The sequence below is a fragment of the Bubalus bubalis genome, chromosome 4 (genome assembly GCF_019923935.1).
Source record: "Bubalus bubalis isolate 160015118507 breed Murrah chromosome 4, NDDB_SH_1, whole genome shotgun sequence".
NCBI classification, from domain to species: domain Eukaryota; kingdom Metazoa; phylum Chordata; class Mammalia; order Artiodactyla; family Bovidae; genus Bubalus; species Bubalus bubalis.
In genome coordinates, this window is record NC_059160.1 from 74,416,592 (window position 1) to 74,433,885 (window position 17,294).

Here is a 17,294-nt window from a genome sequence, read left to right on the forward strand (position 1 = left end):
GCTGAGCACCAAAGAATTGATGCTTTTGAACTACAGTGTTGGAGAACACTCTTAAGGGTCCCTTGGACAGCAAGGAGATCAAACTAGTCAATCCTAAAGGAAATCAACCCTGAATATTCATTGGAAGGAGTGGTGCTGAAGCTGAAGCTCCAATACTTTGGCCACATGATGTGAAGAGCTGACTCATTGGAAAAGACTGTCATGCTGTGAAAGATTGAGGGCAGGAGGAGAAGGAGGTGATAGAGAATGAGATGGTTGGATGGCATCACTGACTCAGTGGACATGAGTTTGAGCAAACTCTGGGAGATAGTGAAGGACGTGGAGCCTGGCATGCTGCAGTCCATGAGGCTGCAAAGAGTTGGATACGACTGAGCACCTGAACAACTTGGATATGAGCTCCCAAAGAGTATGAACCATGAATGTTTAACTTATTGGAAAGGGTGAGACTTTTCTACCTAGTTGCAAATTAGTAAAGTCCACAAAACAGACCATCTTGGCCTTTATGTCACCTAGTTCTTCTCTAGCTAAAATTTCTGTAGAGTATTTGAATGAGAAATTACTCCTCTGCAGTTAGGAATTGGCCTCTGCTTAGTCTAGTGTAGCCCCCACAGTGCATAAATTGGATTGGGCAAAAAGTTTGTAAAGTGTTACAGAAAACCACCCAAAAAAGTTTTTGGTCAACTCAAAATAATGTCCCTCTGCTGTTGTGAGATTAGGTTCCCCAAAACTGCCCAAATGTAGTCCTCAGCTTGCCCTTTTTTTTCCTTAACTTTTTATTTCGTATTGGGGTATAGCCGATTAGGGCTTCCCTGGTATCTCAGCTGGTAAAGAATCCACCTGCAATGTAGCAGAATCCAGTTTGATCCCTGGGTTGGGAAGCTCCCCTGGAGGAGGGCATGGCAACCCACTCCAGTATTCTTGCCTGGAGAATCCCCATGGACAGAGGAGCCTGGAGGGCTACAGTCCATGGTGTTGCAAAGAGTCAGACACAGCTGAGCAACTAAGCACAGCATATAGCTGATTAACAATGTTATGATAGTCTCAGGTGAACAGCAAAGGAACTCAGCCATACATATACATGTTTCCATTTGCCCTCAAACTCCCCTCACGTCCAGGCTGCACATAACATTGAGAATATTCCCCGAGCTATACAATAGGTCCTTGTTGTTTATCTAGTGTAAATATAGCAGTGTGTATGTGCCCATCCCAAACTCCCTAACTACCCCTTCCTCCACGGTAACCATAAATTCATTCTCTAAGTCTGCAAGTTTATTTGTTTTGCAAATAAGCTCGTCTGTATCATTTCCTTTTAGATTCTGTATATAAGGGATGTCATATGATAATTCTCTTTACCTATCTCCCATCACTCTCCTTCCCTTCATTCTCATCCCTTGTCCTGTATCATTTGAACAGTGCCCAACCTCAGGGATTTGGCTTCCTGGAGGATATGTTTCTTCTTCCGGTGGGATAGGTACATTATAGCAGCCTGCCACTAGTTTTTAAGCTTGCACTATTCCTAGCAAATGTGTTTGAGCACCAATCTTTTAATACATGTACACTTATTTATAAATTATGTGAACTACTGTAGTAGTACATTTTTATACATATGCAAATTGAAATGATTACATTAAAGTAAATATAATTAGAAAATCTCTTTGCGTCTGTACCCCAACAGATCATCTTGCACATTCCCTGGAGAGTTTGCACCTGACTTCAGAGATCACTGCATTATAATTTGGGTGTTTGTAATTATGTCCTTAAACCGGACTGTGTATTCTGTAAGGCTGTACAGTGCATGGTTAATTCAGTTTTATACTCATGGAAGTTAGCACAGCGTCTTGGACATAAACATGACTTCAGTGATGGCTCTTCCGTATGGATCAATGAATTTCCACCTCTGCATCTTTTCTTTCATTACTACTCCTCTCAAAAATATTTTCCCTTCCCTTCGTTTTCACCTGACCTGTCCCTCAAGAACAAGTTCAAGTCTTTTATTCCCCATAAATCCTTTTCTGTCACTCTATATCCCATGATATCTTTCTTTTCACCTATAGAAACCATTGGCTTTGCTGCTCACTTGGCATGTCTCATTCAGTGTCTGAAGACATATCTTGAATGACATATTTTCATGCATGTACATTTCCAGATAGATTGTAAGCTCTTCTTTGCCTCTAACACAATACCTTACTCTTGCTATATTTACATAAAAGTCATTCTATAAATATTCATTGAACAGATGACAAAGTTATCAATTCACACAGCTACACTTTTGACTCAAAATTGTCATAAGTGTGTTTGATATTTTGTTTTCCTATAGACATTTAAAAACAGCTATTCTTCCTTCAGAGCTCCATAACTGGCTCATATTCTCACAGGGACCCAATTTGCAAAAACTAAGGTCATAAATTTTGGAAAAAATTGGGAATGCAACATGTCTCTTCAGCATGCACATAAAATCACAGGTTTGTGGTTCTAGGAGCAGCAGACATAGGGCTCCATGAGACACAATCATGCATGTTTTAGATCATTGTGACAGATCAAATCATGAGCCTGACCAAAGAGTCAATGTACATGGGTTATTTAAAAACAATTGCTCATGCCTTTAAATGTTGCTAAGTTCTGTTTAAGATCTAAATTTTTAAGTTCTGAGGACTCATACATTCCATTCAGAGGATTCTGCTGTTTCCTTGGGGCAGTTCCTTGGAACCCAGTTCCCAACACATGTGATCTATGGATTAGGAATTTCAACCTTTAACAGTTGGTAGCTAAACCAAAGGATGCAGATCTCATATAAATTAAGACTTCAGCAAAATCTTCAACAAAAATGATCACCGTCTGATTATGTGGGCATGGTAATAGACCTGGGTTTAAGTTAGCCATATTTTCTGCAATCCTACTTTATGCCCATATAGAGAAATAAGGAAGGCATTTTCTCACTTAAAAATATTTATAGTTGCCTAGAGCCCAGAAATGATTACAATTTTACTTTCATGTTTTAAAATTGCATGATTTCTATCAAAAACCTGGTAGCATTTTTTATTCTACATGGATAATGCTTAATAAATGCTTATTGGTTGACTCAGAATAGAAAATAAATGTGTTTATTGGTGAAGGAGTGAAATTCATGTTCTACTAAATCTCCCATTTTCCTCTCAGTATGTATCTTGGCAGAGATTATTAATATATTCCATCTGTCTCTAAAAGCATCTGAAGATTGATTCTTTTATTTTACCCTCATGGTAACCCTGAAAGATAGGTGGGCAGGTCTTATCCACCAGTAAACAGATGACAAAACTGGGCTTCGATAGACTTGCTGATATCAGTCTTAAGTTTGGAGACTTTCTCTAAAAGCTAAGCATGTGTGTGGAGGAGAGTCAAAGAGGAGGAAAAAGAATGTAACAACTCTAAGAAGCAATATAGGGTGAAAAGAAGATTTCCGTATTGACATATTGGGCTAGATAATTCTTCGTTGTAGGAATCTGTCCCCTGTATTGTAGGGTGAGCTGTGGCCTCACCCCTGGTCTCTGTCCACTAAACACCAGGAACATCTCCCCTCCCTCTAGTCATGACATTAAAAATGTCTCCAGACATGGCCAGATGTCCCCAGGGAGCAGAAGTGACCTTCCACCCACAGCCTGCCCCCCATCCCCCCATCGCCTGCATTGAGAACTTCTAAGCTAATGGGAGACAGAAATGACTTGGAATTGTCTAGTAAACATAAAATAAGTCAGCGTCAGTCCACGTAATTTGTTCACACATTTTATTCACCAATATTTACTGAGCTCTTACTGTGTAAGTTATCTATCATAAAGCACTAAAGAAAGTGCGCATATAAGCAGGACATGACCCAGCCCTCAGGAAATTCATAGTCTGGTTTAAAAAAAAAGAAAGAAAGGAAAGGTCATGTAGACAACTGTGAGGAGGGTTTTTTTTTAAATGTTTAATCAGCAGATAATTACTTTACAATCTTGTGATGTTTTCTGCCATATACCCACGTGAATCAGTCATAGATATAGATACAGTAAACCCTACATATGTATACCTAGGTTTATTGAATGTGTATTACTTGCAAGGTGTTGGACTAATTATGTTCCATATTGTGGTGAGACCCAAGGGGAGATAAGGCCCATAGTGAAAAACAAAACTATAAGGAGACTTCCTGTGTGCAGGAGGTTTTCAAAATGGTTGGAAAATTGGTGGAGGTGAGGGGAAGAACTAGGAATAAAGGCTAACATTAGTATAGAACTAAATGAGCCTACTTAAAAAAAGTATAATAAAATCTTGAACATGATTCTGAATATTAGTTCACAAGGAATCTTCTTTGAAAAGCAGGGTTGCAGAAGTAAGAGAAAGCTTTATGCATGTGGGAGAGGAGTGGGACACACGGAAGAAATTCTAGACTAGAGTCACGAAGATAATGGGTCACCCAGATTCAATACTTTGGATTTTCTTGAATTCATTATATATTTATTTCAACAACATTTTATTGTATTTCATTTGCAATTTTGATGACTCTGAAGCTATTTGTTGTTTAGGATCATAACTTCCCTTCTCTGCTGGCCAGGACATTTTCTTTTTTAATCTTCCACTTCATTTTTTCCCTTATTACAAAAGCACAGAGAACAATTAGAAATTATAGATAATCAAATGAAAATGATAAAATACACACAATCCTACCATCCTAAAGACAGCCTCTCTTTAGGGTTTACCCTTGTCATTAAATTTCTTCATAGCCTGTTCTTTTGCCCTTAGCATTATGGACACTTTTTTCCTTTCAATAAGTTAACATACGCAGCATCTTTTAGTGGTGGCTTAGTATTTGCATTATATAGGTGAGCCATAATTTATGAACTAATCTTCCATCACTGGTCCTTCATGTTGCTTTAAACTTCTCTTATCACAGGCTGGACTGGGATACTTGTGTATGTGATTGCATTCCCTTAATTACTTTCTCAGAATAATTTCTCAGTAGTTTCCCATATTTTCACCCTCAAGGACTCCTTTTATTATTGTCCCCTCCTGGGTCCCATGTTTGAAAAGATACAATCTACCAAACTACATTTGCTATCTTTTTTTTTTTAAATTATTACCCAAAGGCTTAAATAAACGCTAATCAAAACTTGAATCAGCATGAGATTATTTACTACATTAAGATGATATAATTCCAGCCTAAAGCAAAGACCCTTGATATGCTAGTTGGCTTCTGCAGTCTTATCCTACGGGAACTGTAGTCTTTCTGTGAGTTTTTCTGAAATCTTAGAATTTGCAAATGCTATTTTTGCAGCTGCCTGGTGTTCGTTGGGGCTGAAAGGGAAAATACTTAGAGTCAGTGAGTTGCTTTAGGGTAATAGAAGAGAAATACAGGCATGATTGCTTAAATACATCAAATGTTTATTCTGTTTTCTGTGACCTGATGGTAGATTCCACATAATTGCTCTTTCCTTGGAAATAGCTTATTCTGGGAACAAACTGCTGGAGAACAAGGTTTTAATCTGATGTTGTTTTTTAAAAAATGGCCCAAATGGACCATTTCTGAAAGTCTGTGACCCAAAGTGGTCAAATGTGGGGAGCCCTGAAGTCATCCCCCAAATGTGTATTGTTTGATACAGCCTGGCTCTGTCGCTTGCCAGTGAGTGACAGCTGCAGGGCTAATCCAAGCAGAAGCTAAGAGCCTCGCTCATTTCCAAAAGGAAATTCACTTTGGCCACTGCTGCTTGTCAGTTACACTGCTTTGTTTAATGGCGTGATGTCCAGAATAGCTCTTTGGACCCAAACAGTAAGGAAAGAACTTCAGTGCTTACTTGGATGATCTAAATTTAGCTCATTTTCTGAGCTGTCTGATGCCAGCGTGTTAAATGATTTGGCTCCTGGACTTAGGTTTGGGTTACAGAATTCTTAGGCGGGCTCTTCTCTGCAGCATTGTGAATTCAGTTTAGGTTTTGCAGAGGCTTTGCATATGCACAATGGTGGTGGTGGAAGGGTTTCCGGGACTGTTTCAGCAATAATTCCAAGCCAGACTTTTCAGTGTGGGTCTTCTGCATGGCGGTGAGTCAGGCTCTACTGTGCCAGAGAGAGCCGACGTCGAGCAGCCAGAACCCCAGCTGAGCTTGGGGTCTTGCCAGTAACGTCTGATGACACAGAGTGTCTCCCATGGCGCAGGCATCTTATGTCCAGCATAGAGAGATGAATTCATCAAAAATTTTGGAAACATTTGAAATTGCAGTGTGATCTTGCTGTTTCTTAGAGAGTAAAATTCAGTATAGAGTGGGCTGATTCCCATTGAAATAAATCTAAATGCTTCAGCACCCACAGAACTTCATGTAGGCAGCACAGTCACCTAAAGCGGTTTACTGCATGGGCTGTGGATGGCGCCAGCGTGAGTCTTCCTGAGAGAGGACTGACTAAGGGCAACAGCAAGGGTGGCAGAGTCAGGCTTGCGAGGGCTCAGACACTAGAGTCCAGATGTCTCCCAGTGTTCTCTGGGGTCCTTGGAGCAGTAGCTGCTGAACACAGTGAGCTCTGCACCCCCTTCTACATCCCCAGGGGCTCTGCCTTTGTCCGAATTCCATATTATCTATAACATTTTGTTTAGTCAAAAAAAAAAAAAAATACACTGCAGAAAAAAATGGAGCAAAAAAACAACTACAGAAATAAACAACAAAGCTTTTAAAACTGCTGATAAGAAATAGTCCATGAGTATGCAGAGAAAGTAACTGAGGCCCCCCAAAATGCAAAATGCTCGCACTTAAGTTCAAAGGCTGTAAGTTCAAGAGTGACAGTTGGACCTAGAAGTCTCCATCCTTCTGCTTCCCCTCCTCCTCCAACCTCTTCTTCACCCACCCCCCTTCCCCATTCTTCTTCTGCCTTCTCCATCTTCATTTACTGTATGTATATACATTTTTTACTGGAGTATAATTGCTTTACAATGTGTTAGTTTCTGCTGTACAACGAAGTGAATCAGCTCTCTCTCTATATATACACTATCTCCTCCCTCTTGGACCTTCCTCCTACCCCCTCCCACCCCAGCCCTTTAGGTCATCACAGCGCTGAGCTGAGCTCCCTGTGCGGTACTGCAGGTTCACCAGCTGTTTCTAGCTGTTTTATACATGGTAGTGTGTATGTGTCATTCCTGATCTCCCAATTCACCCCACCCGCCCCTTCTCCCTCTGTGTCCACGTATCTGTTCTCTACGTCTGTGTCTCTATCCCTGCCCTGGAACTGGGTTCATCTGTACCACTGTTTTAGATTCTATATACATGAATAAATATACAATATTTGTTTTTTATTTTTCTGACTTCACTCTGTACAACATATTTTAAGTCCATCCACATCTCTACAAATGACCCAATTTTGTCCCTTTTAATAGAACAAAAGTAATATTCCATTGTATACATGTACTACATCTTCTGTATCCGTTGCTCTGTCAGTGAACATGTAGGCTGTTTTCACAACTTGGGTATTGTAAATAGCGCTGCAGTGAACATTGGGGTACATGTGTCTTTTGAGTTATGATTTTCTCAGGGTATATGCCCAGTAGGAGGATTGCTAGACCATATGCTAGTTCTATTTTTCATTTTTTAAGGAACCTCCATACTGTTCTCTGTAGTGGCTATATCAATTTACATTCCCACCAATAGTGTTAGAGGGTTCCCTTTTCTCCACACCTTCTCCAGCATTTATTGTTCGTAGAATTTTTGATGATGGCCGTTCCGACTGGTGTGAGGTGATACCTCATTGTAGTTTTGATTTGCATTCCTTGAATAATGAGAGATGTTGAGCATCTTTCCATGTGCCTCTTGATCATCTCTGTGTCTTTCTTGGAGAAGTGTTTGTTTAGGTCTTCTGCCCAATATTTCGGAGAAGGCAATGGCACCCCACTCCAGTACTCTTGCCTGGAAAATCCCATGGATGGAGGAGCCTGGTGGGCTGCAGTCCATGGGGTCATGAAGAGTCGGACATGACTGAGCGACTTCACTTTCACTTTTCACTTTCATGCATTGGAGAAGGAAATGGCAACCCACTCCAGTGTTCTTGCCTGGAGAATCCCAGGGACGGCAGAGCCTGGTGGGCTGCCGTCTATGGGGTCGCACAGAGTCAGACACGACTGAAGTGACTTAGCAGCAGCAGCAGGCCAATATTTAATTGGATTGTGTGTTTTTTAGATATTGAGCTGCATGAGTTGTATATTTTTAATTGTTAGTAAATGTAGAAACAATAAGCTAAATTGTGTGATATCTATGTAAGATTTGCTCAGGCTTGATTATTGTCCCATCTTAATCCCAGTTCACCTTAGTTTTAGCTGGAGTTTGAATAGAAGGATATTTTGAACAAGAGTTTTCATATCAGCTCTCCTATCAACTCATTTTAGGCAAGGTGACTGGTTTGAGGATTCTCCTAGAATAAAACTTGGCTGTTATTTGTACACACACACTTACACTTGCTTCCCTAGTTTTGTAAGAGTTGACAGATTGTTAGCTCAGTTCAGTTCAGTCATGTCCGACTCTTTGTGACCCCATGGACAGCAGCACGCCAGGCCTCCCTGTCCATCACCAACTCCCAGAGTTTACCCAAACTCATGTCCATTGAGTCGGTGATGCCATCCAGCCATCTCATCCTCTGTCGTCCCCTTCTCCTCCTGCCTTCAATCTTTCCCAGCATCAGGTAGATAGTTAATTGAGGGTCATTACTTGCTCCCTGTTGTAATTTCATCTAAAGGACATTGCCTAGAGATTTTTACAAGTGAAATCTGAAAAAATGCCTTTGTTAGTGATGACTGGTCAAGAGAGAATGACAAGGTGGTGAGGGGCTACTTGAGGATACTGAACACTTGATGGTCCTAAAACAAGCAGGGCCTCTAGACACAGTTTCCATGGCAGTTCTGGCCCAACCAGCCACAGTTCTTTCAGGCATGGGAAAATGCCTCATCTCCCGAAACACTCCAGCTTAGCTCACATCACCGAGGCTGCAGTTCTCAAGGAGAGGAAAGCCAGGGTGTTCCCAGCAGAGCCTCTGGGACAGTGTCAACAAGCAGCCTTGCCCTCCTCTGAGCTGGTGGATGTTCTGGGCCCCCCTGCCACGATCCCTTTTCCTCTCCCTCTCCTCCCCTTCCCATGCTGGAAAAAATCTCATTCTCTAGGTTTTTGGGGTTGTTTTTTTCCTTTCTCCTTGATAGCCCTGTACTTCTCTCTGCCAGTGTCTACTGTCACAGACTGCGTTGTGTCTACAGCACCTCCCTGCCCCCGCCCCGCCACATTCATATGTTTAAGTCCTAACTGTTAATGTGACTGTACTTGGAGACAGAGCCTTTAAGGAGGTGTTGAGGTCAGAAGGCCCTGGTTCCACGCAACTGGTGTTCTTATGAGAAGAAAGACCCCAGAGACCTCTTTCTCTCCGTGTTCCCGTTGAGACGAGGCCATTGAGCACATGGTGAGAAGGCCGCTGCCCACCAGTCAACAGGAGAGGTCTCCTGAGAAATGGAACTTGGTGGCACCTTGATTTTTAACTTCTAGCCTTCAGAACTGTGGGAAAATACATTTCTATTGTTTAAGCCCCTCAGTCTGCGGTATTCTGTTATGGTGTCTGAGTTGATAACAACTACTATTTAGCCAAAATTTCATGTGAACATTTTGAGGGCAGCAGGACATCATGGAAAAGTCTTTTCTTCACACATCCCACTAACTTCAGGGCAATAAAGAGCTGTTACTGTTTATTCACGCCACATACCTGTATATTGATGTGTGCATGTGTTTTCATGTGTGTTTCTGAGTCCAGAAACAGTCACATACAAACTCAAATATGCTGGTTTCTACAACAGTAGTTAACGTTAATTGAGCACTTACTATATGTGATAAATTCTGCTAAGTACTTCATAGTATGTCCTAATCCTGACACTAAGCCTCTGAGGAATATGTTCTTATTTCCTTTATCTGACTGAGAAAACCAACATGTAAAGAGGTCAAGTAACATGCCCACAGAACTCAAGCTGCTTGTTTCCAAAGCTCATGTTCTTGACCACCTCATCGCAGGCTTTCCCATTTTTCTTTCTAGTAGCCCTTGTTCCTGTATATACTGCAGAGTCCCAGAGTTGGGTAAAAGTCAGAGAGGGTTTTCAAAGATACATAAAACACAAAATAGCATACAGATAGGGATGAAGGGAAAATAAGAGTAAGAATGGAATCTAGAAATGAAGAGAATGTACATGTGTGTTTACCTTGAAGTTTTTTGGCAGCCAACAAGAAAATGGAAAGCTAGTCAGTGTCACAATATACTGTGTCCTTAAGTTAAACATGTACCAACTGCTTAGCAGAAACACAGGTTCTCTTGTAATTAAATCCAGGTAAGCATTTCTCCTAAATGTGCCTGATACAATGAACAAAATAATTGATTCCCTAGAGCAGACAAAATGGTGAATTCCCTGGAAATGTAACAAAGACATGTGTGTGTATGTACACACACACACAGCCGCATCCTCATAGTTGCTCACGTTACCAGTCCTTCCATTTTTCATCTAGTAACTCTGGGTCAAAAATTAGCCAAAGTGGATGACAAACACCAGGTCATTGTGAGAGTCCAAAGACGCACTGACGGTATAACACAACTATGACACCAGTGGAGGAACCAGGATTTAGAGAATGTTTTCCAAGCAGGATGTGGTGACACAAGAGTGGATTATGAAACCAAGCTGGTGGACCTCAGTCAGCAGTCTAAACACCTAAGTAGGAGAAAATAGAAAATTTCAGAGTATATTGCAAATGGCAAAATAAGTTTTGTTTTATGAGATGTTTCAGTACATTTGTATCTGTATATACACATATATATGCTTATAACTAAAAGAATGTCTTTTGTTCTGCCAAAAGGTAGCCTTGTCTGGTTGCATTTACAAAAACAGATATTGTTCTCCATGTTCAGATTCAGCCATTTTAGTTATAAGATGGATAAAAATGGGTTCCTATAGCATGATCAGATCCAGTAAATATGCTTGGAGGCTATGGAACTGTAAATCTAGGGAAGTTTCTCTGGCAATTGCTGATGAAGGGACTCTGGATCAAAGAGAAATTGTTTTTTGAATTGGATATGGGTGAGAAGGATAGGAACCCAGGCTATACGGCTGGGACAGGAAATGGCACAAACGATGATAGCAATCCTCTGCAGTTAGTCACCATGACAACTTCTCTTAAATGTGTGCAACATAAAGTCCTAGCACTTCAGGGTAAAAAAAAAAATGTGCTTTTTGAGAACATGAGTATATCACTTTGTTCACTTAGCATGCATCCTCTCACAAGGCATTCAAACACTTTGCATCAGACTCCAGTAATGAAAAATGATATAATATGTACTTAATAACATATAGTTTTTTATTATTTAAAAAATTTAATGCTTGTATTAAGATGTTTGTTAATAAAAAACCAACTGGCAGGTTCACTTCACATGTTTGATCATTTGTCTTCATTTTCAGGGTCCCTCATGAGTTTTCAGAAGAGTTCTGTCTGGGGTATTGAAAGCACCTCTCATTCCCAGGGGTCATAATTCACAGGGTTAATTAACACCGACAGACAACTCTCAAATGTACATCTCAAGTCTACACCTTTATTCTGAGTCATAAGACTTATGCATTTATTTGACTACTTAAGTATGTTAAAGACAAATCAAAATGAGCATACCTTGTATCAATATCATGAGCATTATCCTAGAAATCTTCAAATGCTGTAGCACGTTGCATGGTCAAAATTCAAAAACCAAGTCATGGCTTTTGATATCTCACCTCCCTCCCTCTGTTCATGTTGAATCCATCACTAGGTTCTATTGATTCAAACATCTCTTTAATCCTCCATTTTCATCTTTACCAATACCAGAGTCCAAGCCACCATCACTTCCTTGAATCACTGCTCATCGCCTAACCAATCCATCCATATGTACTCTCACTCCTTTACAATCTATTTCCCAAACCAAAGCCACAGTTATATTTTTGAAATTCAAATTTAGTTATGACTTTTCTCCCACCTTCCTCCTCCAATGCTTAAAATATTTCAATGATTTTCTGAGATACTTAGGATAAAAATGAAACTCTTTAACATGGTTGATCCATCGGAAGGCATACTCAAAGTGTTTAGCTGAAAATAATTTCTTGAAGAAACTATTGCATCAGTAGGAGAAGATTTAAGGCAATCAACCAGCAGTGGCGGGGCAGCCGATGACAGTGACTATGGAAGGAGCTGGATCTGTGAGAAGGATGTATAATCAAGCAGCCCATGACGACTGACAGCATCATGTATACCTGGAAGGGCCAGGAAGAGATGTCTGACTCCTCTCCTCTCTCACCGTCTAATATCCTGCTGGTACGTCTCACTGACTACACAAAATTGGAAGCCAGAGGGCCGAGGAGCCCAGGTGATGCAGTCACAGGGGTGAGTCTTTCAAACAGAGGAGGAAAGAGAATAGCAAAGTATTGATCTGGGTACAACTGTAGGACAAGTTGTCTCCTGGGCAACACTAGGAAAGTAGAGTTAGTCGAAGTCATTTGAATTGATTTTAAAAGAAAATTTAAGGGCTATTTGGTGAGCTATCACTGTCCCTCACCTAGTTCTTTATAGACTTATTAAGCTGCTTTAGAGGACCTAGAAATGATTGGCCTTAGGACCCTAGAGTGTGGGCATTGGTAAAAGAAGCAGGAAGTAGAGATAATCATTTTGCATGGTAATCTATAGCGTTCAGGCCGCTTGCACAGTAAGACGCTTTATTAATTGGTTAAATGGCAAGAAACTCCGTTTAGCAATCTCCACCCTCCTCTCTAGACTTCCCCACTTACCTGATCTGCTGGTCCAACAGTAGACTAACACATTCAGAAGCATGAACCTACACCTCAGTCTTTTCTTTGTTGACCAGAAGCCAGGGCTAGTTCTTTTTGAGACAACTTTGCAAGGTAACTGCCTTGCAGCCTTGTTTTATGTACCTCCTGATATCCTTTAATCTGACACATTTTACAGAAATCCATTCATCACACATTTCTGAGCACTTGCTGTGTCCCATGCTCTGCAATGGATGCTGGCTGGTATGAGGTTGGACAACCCCAACTCCTTGACTTCCTGTTTTATGTGAAATTTGAAATAAATGTTCACATTTATCATTATTCAATTGGAAAGGGTCACATTTATTTTTTGCTTGCTTCCTTAGGCTGTTTTTTCCTGCAATAATAAAATCAGCCTGTCTGCGGCTAGCATCTGTGGAAAGGAACAACACAGGCAGCTGGCAAGACTGTGACCAGTTTCCAGGGCAAACTTGTGGTTTGGGAGGCATCTGTGTTTTATGTGGGCTGGAAATAAGCTGTTTATTTCCCATCTCTAGAGGCAGGCAGGCAGTGGTGACAACAGAAGTAACTGACTCTAGGAATCTTGACTACTCATTAAATCGCTTTCAGAGTGTTGAATGCATTTTAGTCAGGGGTGGGGTTATGTCTTAGCCAGACCATCTCCTGTTGGGCTGTGCCTCTTATTTCCTTTATACCTTCCCACTTTTCACACAGTTGAATCAGAACAAGTATTTATTCATGCACCCCTCATAGTTTTCCCCATCTTCATGTTTGATACCATGGAAATAAGTTTGAATAGTATGTCCCCTAATAGACTATTATATCACACGTTTTCAAACACAATGTTCCACACACTGTATTAGGTGATACATGGTCAAGAAGAGATTTAAAAACATGAAACCAAGTCAATTGGAATAGGGGTGGGGCCGGTGCCTCATGGACCACTAGCTTCCTTTTGTTCAGGGAAGAGTCAGTCACCATCTTTAGCTGCAGAGGACAGACTTTAAAAACACATATAACTAGACAAGAGCAATGGAGAAGGCAATGGCAACCCACTCCAGTACTCTTGCCTGGAAAATCCCATGGACGGAGGGGCCTGGTAGGCTGCAGTCAATGGGGTCGCGAAGAGTCGGACACGACTGAGCAACTTCACTTTCACTTTCATGCATTGGAGAAGGAAATGGCAACCCACTCCAGTGTTCTTGCCTGGAGAATCCCAGGGATGGGAGCCTGGTGGGCTGCCGTCTTTGGGGTCGCACAGAGTCGGACACGACTGAAGTGACTTAGCAGCAGCAGCAGACAAGAGCAAGACAATGAAAACAAAACCTTCAGAATTCTGGGCACAGAGGTTCACATTTCACAAAGAGATGGAGACTTCATCTTTGGGGAAGGCCATCTCTGTGGGTTTCTGTTAGATATGTTCATGGAGAGTCAAGACTTGAAGGGGAAAAGTTTGAGTTCCAAGAGGCCAAAAGGTTATGAAGAGATTATCATGCAATGTTATTTTAATGATGGATGAAAGTGTTATCTTTGCAGATTGTTTACTTAACTAGGAGGCAGAGAGGAAATAGAGCATCACTGTGAAGAGCCCCAGCATTTGCAACCAGCCTAGTTAGTTAGTGTTATTTGCTCAATCAAGTCTGACTCTTCGTGAGCCCATGGATTGTACCCTACCAGGCTTCTGTGTCCATGGGATTTCCCAGGTAAGAATACTGGAGTGTATAGTCATTGCCTTCTCCAGGGGATCTTCCTGACCCAGGGATCGAACTCTGGTCTCCTGCATTACAGGCAGATTCTTTACCTCTGAGCCACCAGAGAAGCCCCTGCCTGGACTCAAATCCTACTCCCTACTAAATGCTGTAACTTTAACAATTTTTTAAAAAACTTTCTCTGTGCCTCAGTTTTTCATCTGTAAATTTTCATTAATAAGACTAGTATATGACTCAGAGTTGTAGCAAGAATGTAAGAAAAATCACAGAGAGCCTGGCTCACAGGAAGCTCTCTAACTTCCAGTTCATTTGTTACTGTGTGGAGCTGGATCTCTTATCCATCTGGATTTGGACTGCTCTTCAAACGGATTACAAATTATTGCTTGTCCCTGGGAAAAGTTTTGTTTTTGTTTGGGCAATGGCTAACACAATCCTGTGAGCAAAGACCATGCAACCCCACTGGTGGGAAGAGTTGAACTGTTACATGAGCTGTGTACCTAATAAGAAATCAGTAGCCCAGAGTTAGTGAATGGCCAAGTACAAGAACAAAAGCCAAATCTGTAGAACACAGAAGCATTCCCTGGAGACTGCCCCCAATTCACTGGAAAGAAGATTAGGTGAAAGTTGGGACTCCCCATGGTTAAGCAGGTGGGGATGGGGCCTTTTTGATTTAGATCTTATCCATTCATCTGAAGTAATTTTAGGAGGCTTGGTAGAGTCAAGGCTGACATACTAGCCACATGTAGATGAGGCAGCAACCTCACCTTGCTCCAGATCCTCTGTGGAGGAAAATATGTCACTGGGGCTCTGATGGAAAGGCATGCTTTGATCTTTGCTTCGAGTACACTGGAAGGAATGTTCCATAGCATGATTGCCATCTTTCCTCTGCTTCTAAGAAGGAGACAGAAGTAAGTCAAGCCAGAAATAAAACTGTGCTCTTTATTTCTGTCATTGGAGATTAGGCAGATGACTAATCATCACTCTTGCTCTGTTTCCAAGCTAAATAAAAAGCTTTTGAAATTACCAAGGAGAATTTGGGGTACTGTACTGAGGTAATATTGTACTATATATCTAGACCTTGCCACTCAGCCCAGGAATGATGAGCTGGTCTGGTGTGTGGAAACATATGTGGGACCTCTTGAGGCCAAATAGATTCTCAGCATATCACCTAATTCTTTAGGTTGAAAATCTAGACCACATCATTTTATTTGACAAGGATTCCATGTCTCTGAAGGTACATTATGCTTGTAACTTTTTTCACTTTTCCCCCATTAAGTGTGGTTAATGGACTGGTATTTGACTCAAAAGAAAGATAGGAAAAAAAAAAAAAGTTTTCTGGAGCCTTTAAAAACAACCCTTAAAACTTCTGCCATCTGTTTCTGAATCACTCAGAAAACCAAGTGAAGAAATGCAAACTTTTCTTATAAAACTGAAAATATAGCAGCAGCTGTACTTTCAGAGGTGGTATGACCTGTTTTAGCACATGGATGTCTCCAGCAGTTTATAGAATGCTGGACTGCCTATCTCAGCTCTGACTGTGGTTCCTAAGTTAACAGGGAACTAGTGAGATGATCTGGGGCCATTTTGTCATTTGTTTGATGAGTTCCATCCTCATAGAGGTTCCTTGGGGGAATTAAGAAACGTGCTGACATTGCTAGACAGGTGGAAAGTGTTGCCAAAGAACATAAGCTGTAATCTTCTACATTTGCTTCATTTGGTGTCTTCTTGCAGTATTTACTTTCCTTCCCCATTATCTAAGATGGTTTCTATTTTATTAGTGATTCAACATTAAAAGGTACAAAATCCCTTTAAGACCCAAACAGAAAATAGTATCTTGCTTTAAGTACCCTTACTTTCTGGACTTCCTCACTAGAGCTGCCTTACGTAGGACAAGATACCCCTTTTGATGGTTTCTGGGCACGCTCTCTTTATATGTGAGATTTAGCAAATGGTGCTTGACAAATCCTTTCCCATAACTTCTGACTATTAAACTGTCCCCTCTGAGTCATGTTTTTGTTGTTGTTGCTGTTGTTGTTTTTAACTTCACTTTGGGATTTTTAGATTTATGTTCAATACCTTTGAAAAATAAAGATTTTCACAATTTAAAAATAAAGCCTGCTTCACACAGAGGGTAAAACTTAAGTACCACAGGGATGGTGTTAGAGGACTGATGCATAAATGAGTTGGGAATGGATCTGGATAAAGTTTGCAGCATAAGAGACGGAAAAACATGGCCTGTGCTTCACTGTATCCTTCAGACTTGTCTAGTTGCAAGTGACAGAAATCAACTCTGACTAGCTTGAGAAAAAGAAACAAGAGGGAATTCAGTGGAAGGAAACTGAAGAATCACAAAAATATAAAGAAATAGTACAAGACAGAAATCAGGAGAAAAATCTATGAAGGCATCTTCAGATCTTGATATTCAAACCCACAGACTTTTTTCTCAAGGAGCTCTTGAATATGCCCAAGCTCCACGGACTCCAAATTCCTGGAACTGAGTATCCCATGATTCCATCTTGGTCAACTGTCTAGTCCTACAGCAATTATGGCAGGATCCTAGAACTCAGACTCATTCTTCAAATCCCACCTACAGATGTGACCATGCTCTAGTTCGGTTGGGCCTTCAGATGTCAAGATAAAAGCATTAGACGTGCAAGAGATTTACTGGGGGAAACACCTCTCAAGGATAAAAGAGGAGGGACAGAGGACACCATTCACGCAAATCTAATCCTTCTGAGGAAGAGAAGGAAGAAAACAAGGTTGGACTGGCAGAATCTAAG